Source organism: Podarcis erhardii, assembly GCF_964252035.2.
Source record: "Podarcis erhardii genome assembly, chromosome: 3".
NCBI classification, from domain to species: domain Eukaryota; kingdom Metazoa; phylum Chordata; class Lepidosauria; order Squamata; family Lacertidae; genus Podarcis; species Podarcis erhardii.
Window position 1 is genome coordinate 18,904,173 of NC_138507.1, and position 5,742 is coordinate 18,909,914.

General features: G+C 46.3%; 1 long non-coding RNA gene across 1 annotated transcript; it reads left to right on the plus strand.

Annotated features, from left to right (window-relative positions):
* Positions 1-1,132: 1,132 nt before the first annotated feature.
* LOC309339505 lies at positions 1,133-2,264 on the plus strand. The gene is made up of 2 exons (XR_014155423.1): positions 1,133-1,350; positions 2,048-2,264. It is a non-coding gene; the product is annotated as an uncharacterized lncRNA (long non-coding RNA).
* The last annotated feature ends 3,478 nt before the right edge of the window (positions 2,265-5,742 follow it).

A 5,742-nucleotide genomic window follows, 5' to 3' on the forward strand; every position in this document is an offset into this window, starting at 1 on the left:
AATCCTGACTGGGTGCTACTCCACACTGCCACATTTTGTTGCAGGCCCCACTTGTCCAATGTGTTAAAGGTAAAGGTGAAGGGACCCCTGACCATTAGGTCCAGTCGTGACCAACTCTGGGGTTGCGGCGCTCATCTCGCTTTATTGGCCGAGGGAGCTGGCATACAACTTCCGGGTCATGTGGCCAGCATGACTAAGCCGCTTCTGGCGAATCAGAGAAGCACACGGAAATGCCGTTTACCTTCCCGCTGGAGCGGTACCTATTTATCTACTTGCACTTTGATGTGCTTTCGAACTGCTTGGTTGGCAGGAGCAGGGACCGAGCAACGGGAGCTCACCCCATTGCAGGGATTTGAACTGCCAACCTTCTGATCGGCAAGCCCTAGGCTCTGTGGTTTAACCCACAGCGCCACCCACTTCCCTTGCTGTTCTTTAGGACCTCCGTATTTTAAATGTTCACTAAGACTGTCATGGAGCATTATCAGTACAGAATGCAGATGCTGATGAGAAAGTCTACTTACATCTCCATCCACTTCTCTCTCACTCGCTGAATGATCAAACCAAATGGGATTGCTATGCCTCTAGAGCCCTAGCGACCAAGGAGCCAGCAGAGGGAGGTGTCACAATGAAGGGCGTGTCACAAGGACCTCCGCAACCTAGCAACCACCAGCACTCAACTGACACTACTAAGTTTGCTTATCTGGCTTTTAATCCATGTTCAGCCCCAACACATTTTAAAAGGGAATAGGATGTAAATCAGATCACCCAAAGGCCTGGTTAAAAAGGAATGCTTTTGCCTGGTGCCTAAAAGTATATAATGAAGGCGCCAGGCAAACCTTCCTGGGAAGAGCATTCAACAGATTGGGAGTCACTGCAGAGAAGGCCCATCAAAAGGTGAGAAATGGGACTCACAGTACTCAGCTCTGTGGTTTAACCCACAGTGCCACCCGCGTCCAATGTGTTATATGGTGTTAAATACCATTGGTCTAATCATTTAATACAGTTCCATCTTGCTGAAAGGCAGCAGGCTGGGGGCTGGGCTGGTCAGTGCCTGGATGGGAGGTTGTACAGTGCCTTGAGTTCAGTGTTGAGAGAAAGGATGTAAATGTACTAAATTCAGTGGGAAATCAAGTGGCTCACTTTTATTCTTCAGAGCATGCAAACTTACAATTCCATCCACTTTGTATAAAAAGCAAGCAATTATTGTTGTTGTTTTCATGTGGCTATTGCCTTGCTATTCATCATCCTGGCCAGTGGTTAGCATCCTGTCTATTTGAGTGGAAACGAATTTCTTTCAGCACATTTTCCTCAGTTTTCAAGCTCTGCAGCATGGATTGAAATGCAAAGCAGGTAAGCTCCCACCCAGCATCAGTTCTAGCAGAAACCTATCTACACACACATACAAGCCATACCAGCATAACACAGGACATTTCAAGAGCAGGGAGGTTTGGGATGAGCTGGCTGGTGATCCACTAGATCCTGAGCTGGGTCTCACTGCTTTCGTGAGACAACATTGGATCCAGTCCATGTAACAGCCTAGGGTTGATGCAATTATTGGCCTGGATTGATCCCTAAAATCCTACCCTGTTTTTACCATGGCCACATTGCATGGCAGGGCTGCAGATGGGGCAAAGTAGGGAAGCTAAGATTGTGCCCTAAACTGGCAAAAGCTAGTGCCTCTGTTAGCATGCTGGGGTTTTGCTGCGGAGACCTGGATTCACATCCCTGCTCAACTGAGAAGTTCAAGAGTCCTTCACTGTCTGAACCCTGTCTTCCTCACCTGGTTATCTTTACGAGGATAAAGTGAGGTGCGTCACAGTCGTGTATATCATCTTCAGTTCATGCACTCCATTAGATGACATCTTTGTACCTCGATGACGCACCTTCCAAGATTCCCCTCTGCTACATCACTGCCTATCTTGCTCTCGTAACCTCGGCTTTTCTGTTTCCCATCAAAACTTTACATGAGTCAGGGAAACACACAACAACAACAACAACAACCATGGCCGGTTTTCAAACTCAGATTAAGTACTTACTTTTATCACAGGCTTGAGCTAATTTCCTTAAACCATCATCACAAAATCACAGTGCTCAGGGGGATACTGTCTTGAATGCAGTCCTTTCTGACAGATGGAAGATTCCTTTCTTACAGATTGTAAGCTCAAGGCTGACAAGAGACCTTTGGGGAACAATACTATTTCTTTCTAAGGCAGTACCAGCTACAGGTCAATTGTCATACTAACTAAAAACAAACAAAGAAAACAGCCATGTTCCTGCTGCCTTGTCTGGGCTCCTTAATTTTCACCCGAAGGGAGCATACAAGCAATACCGCAAATTAGCAAAACTGCCTATTATTTTTGCAGATGAGCATTTTGACCTCATTCGCCGTTGTCCGGCCTTCCTTTGATAGAAATATTTGTGTTCCTTGCTCTCGGCCATTTCCCCTCCTCCCTCAGAGCTCTTAACCATGCATTAAAGAAGAAAACTGGTAACCTTCAGTGATGCAGCTACTTACCTCCTAAACCACAATAATTAATCCCTAGTGGGTAACAAATACTACGCAATTTATTCTTATTTGGCTGCAGCTCGAAGGGACCTGGACTCTGAATTAGCAAACGCTTGGCGTTCAATCTGGAAAGCATATGTTTCCCTTCCATCATTCAATCCATCAAAATGCCAACCAGCTCTGGCTGCCGGCCCCCCTCCCCATCCAAAAGAGGAGAAAAAGAAAAGAAAAGAAAAGAAAAGAAAAGGTCTGGGAATGGCACTTTTTGATATTACTCATTAACATTAATGTCCTGGTATAAAGATATGTTTTATTTGCAGGTAACCAACAGGCTCATGGGCATCTGGGAACACTTTGAATGATTGCCAAAAGTCAGGGAGGAGGAGGGAAGAAAGAAAGAAACGTGGGTCAACTAATGATCAACATCCCCTTTTAATCAGATGAAGCTGTTGCAATGTGTCAATCCTCTAGGGGAACAAGGACCTTTCACCTCACCAAAGCCTGCAGTAGCATTTACCTATCCTTTTGCTTTGTGAGAAGACCAGTGGGTGAGGGCACGTTCGGGCACGCATATGATGCATTGCATGTAGCAGTTGAATCTGATAAGTTTAGACAAAGGATGTCAGAGTCCAGCACAGGGGGCTGCAAAACTCATCACAGCAAACATGATTTGCTGTATTTTTTGCTCTACAGTGGTACCTCGGGTTACATACGCTTCAGGTTACATGCGCTTCAGGTTACACACTCCGCTAACCCAGAAATAGTACCTTGGGTTAAGAACTTTGCTTCAGGATGAGAACAGAAATCGTGCTCCAGCACGGCGGCAGCAGGAGGCCCCATTAGCTAAACTGGTGCTTCAGGTTAAGAACAGTTTCAGGTTAAGAATGGACCTCCAGAACAAATTAAGTACTTAACCCGAGGTACCACTGTATAAAACTCACTTTTTCCCTCCTAAAAAGTAAGGGGAAATGTGTGCGCGTCTTATGGGGAGAATGCAGGCTGCGCAGCTATCCCAGAAGCCAGAACAGCAAGAGGGATCACTGCGTTCGCTGCGCAGCGATCCCTCTTGTTCTGGCTTCTGGGATTCAGAAGATTTTTTTTCTTGTTATCCTCCTCCAAAAACTAGGTGCGTCTTATGGTCTGGTGCATCTTATAGAGTGAAAAATACTGTAGTTTTAAACCAGGGCTGAGTCACACATGCAGGTGCATACCCGAGTCATTGTCTCCCTGTGACGAAGATGTGAACTGGCTCATGGTATAATTCAGCATATGTTCAGAAGTCCCAAAACTTTGCACCAGAGCACAGAGAGGAATTAGGATCATGGAAGCAAACCTAATCTCAGATTCCATGTCTTGGGAGGTTGTATGAACGGTCTGCAAAGTATCAGATTGTGCAAAGAGAGACTTCACGTGTGCTGGTTGTACAGGCCAAACGTAGCCTCTCCACGTGTTGAACTCATCAATGCATGGAGGCCGGGGCCAAGGGCCCAAAGTATTTTATATTTTGTTTTGTTTTGTTTTGTTTATATAATGATTAATTTATAAGATGGCTTCTAAGAGGTTTGCAAGCATAAAACCAATTACAAAAAATGAAACACACACAATTCAAACACACAATAGCACTATTTCATAAAAAATGTTAAAAACAAACATCCACAAATGAAAGGTATAATAAAACAAGGGGCATTAAAAAAAAAAACACAGAACAACAATGAAAACAATTAAAAGAGGGAGGTCTGCTTCTTGGCCTCCCTCCGCTCCAGCCTCTGCTTCTGTCTCTGATTCTGAACTGCTCTCTGCCACAGCTTCTTCCTGTTCACCAGACCCTTCTGAATTCAGCTTCTGAACCTCTTCCTCCCAGGCTGCTCCGTCTTCCCCCTCTGACCATTCATCATCATTCCACCTCCAATCCCCTAGCTGTGAGTCTTCTTCCCTTGGGGGTTCCCTTGGGGCTTTCCCAGCTGCTGACTCTGTGGTGAACACACAGGGTCCCCGGACATTTCACCATCTATGGATCCCTGTGCCACCACTTTATTTCTCGCTGCCACCTCCCAGGCCCTACCTGGTACAATACTGAGTCCAGTCAGGGTTAAATTGAAACATAAACTTCTGTTTATTTATTGCAGTGTGGTTTCATAAACGGTATCGGTCCATTACAATCATGGGGTGCCTATCCAGACCTATAACTTCCGCTACCTGCTCTCACTCACTAAACCAACTCTCAGATATTTACTTGTCTTCCTAGCCCCTAACTGTTCCTGACTCAGCTTATTTCGCTACACTAACTCAACCTACCCACAGACTCTATCCCAATTCACTCCCACTCCAACCAACCACCCAACTCCCAACAAACTCCTCCTTCGCCCCTCCCAGAGCTGGTTTTATAGTCCCTCTGACTCCACCCCCTGGATTCTGATTGGGTAACTTGTTTACTACTTCACCTCCAGCACTCTCATATGTTAATGCCGCAGCCTCCCACTACTCCTATGAATCCAGCCGGTCCACAACAACTGACTAGGCCAGTGGTTGCAAACCTTTTGGAGGCCGAGTGCCCAAACTGCAACCCAAAACCTACTAATTTATCACAAAGTGCCTACACGGCAATTTAATGTGGGATAATAATTAATATACCATAATAAAATGAGCTGGGGGGGGACTGGCCTGAGTTATGGAGCTTTTGGGGGAGCATTGCCTTGAGTTTTTTGAGGGGGATTGCCAAGACTTGCACAGTTTTTTGGGGGGAGCTTGGATCACAGTTGTTTTTTGGGGGGAGAAAAACATTCACACACATTATAAATGCTTCCTATGGCATGCGGAGCAGAAACAACATATAGAGCTTTGGGGGGCATTGCCCAGAGTTTTTTAAGGGGTTGCCAAGACTTGCAGAGCTTTGGGGGGCTGGGACGCACGTGGTGCTGTGGGTTAAACCACAGAGCCTAGGACTTGCCGATCAGAAGGTCGCAGTTCGAATCCCCGCGACGGGGTAAGCTCCCGTTGCTCAGTCCCTGCTCCTGCCAACCTAGCAGTTCGAAAGCACGCAGTGCAAGTAGATAAATAGGCATTACCGTTTACTTCTCTGGTTCACCAGAAGCGGCTTAGTCATGCTGGCCACATGACCCCGAAGCTGTACGCCAGCTCCCTCAGCCAATAAAGCAAGTTGAGCACCGCAACCCCAGAGTCGCCCAAGACTGGACCTAATGATCAGGGGTCCCTTTACCTTTACCTTGGAACACAGT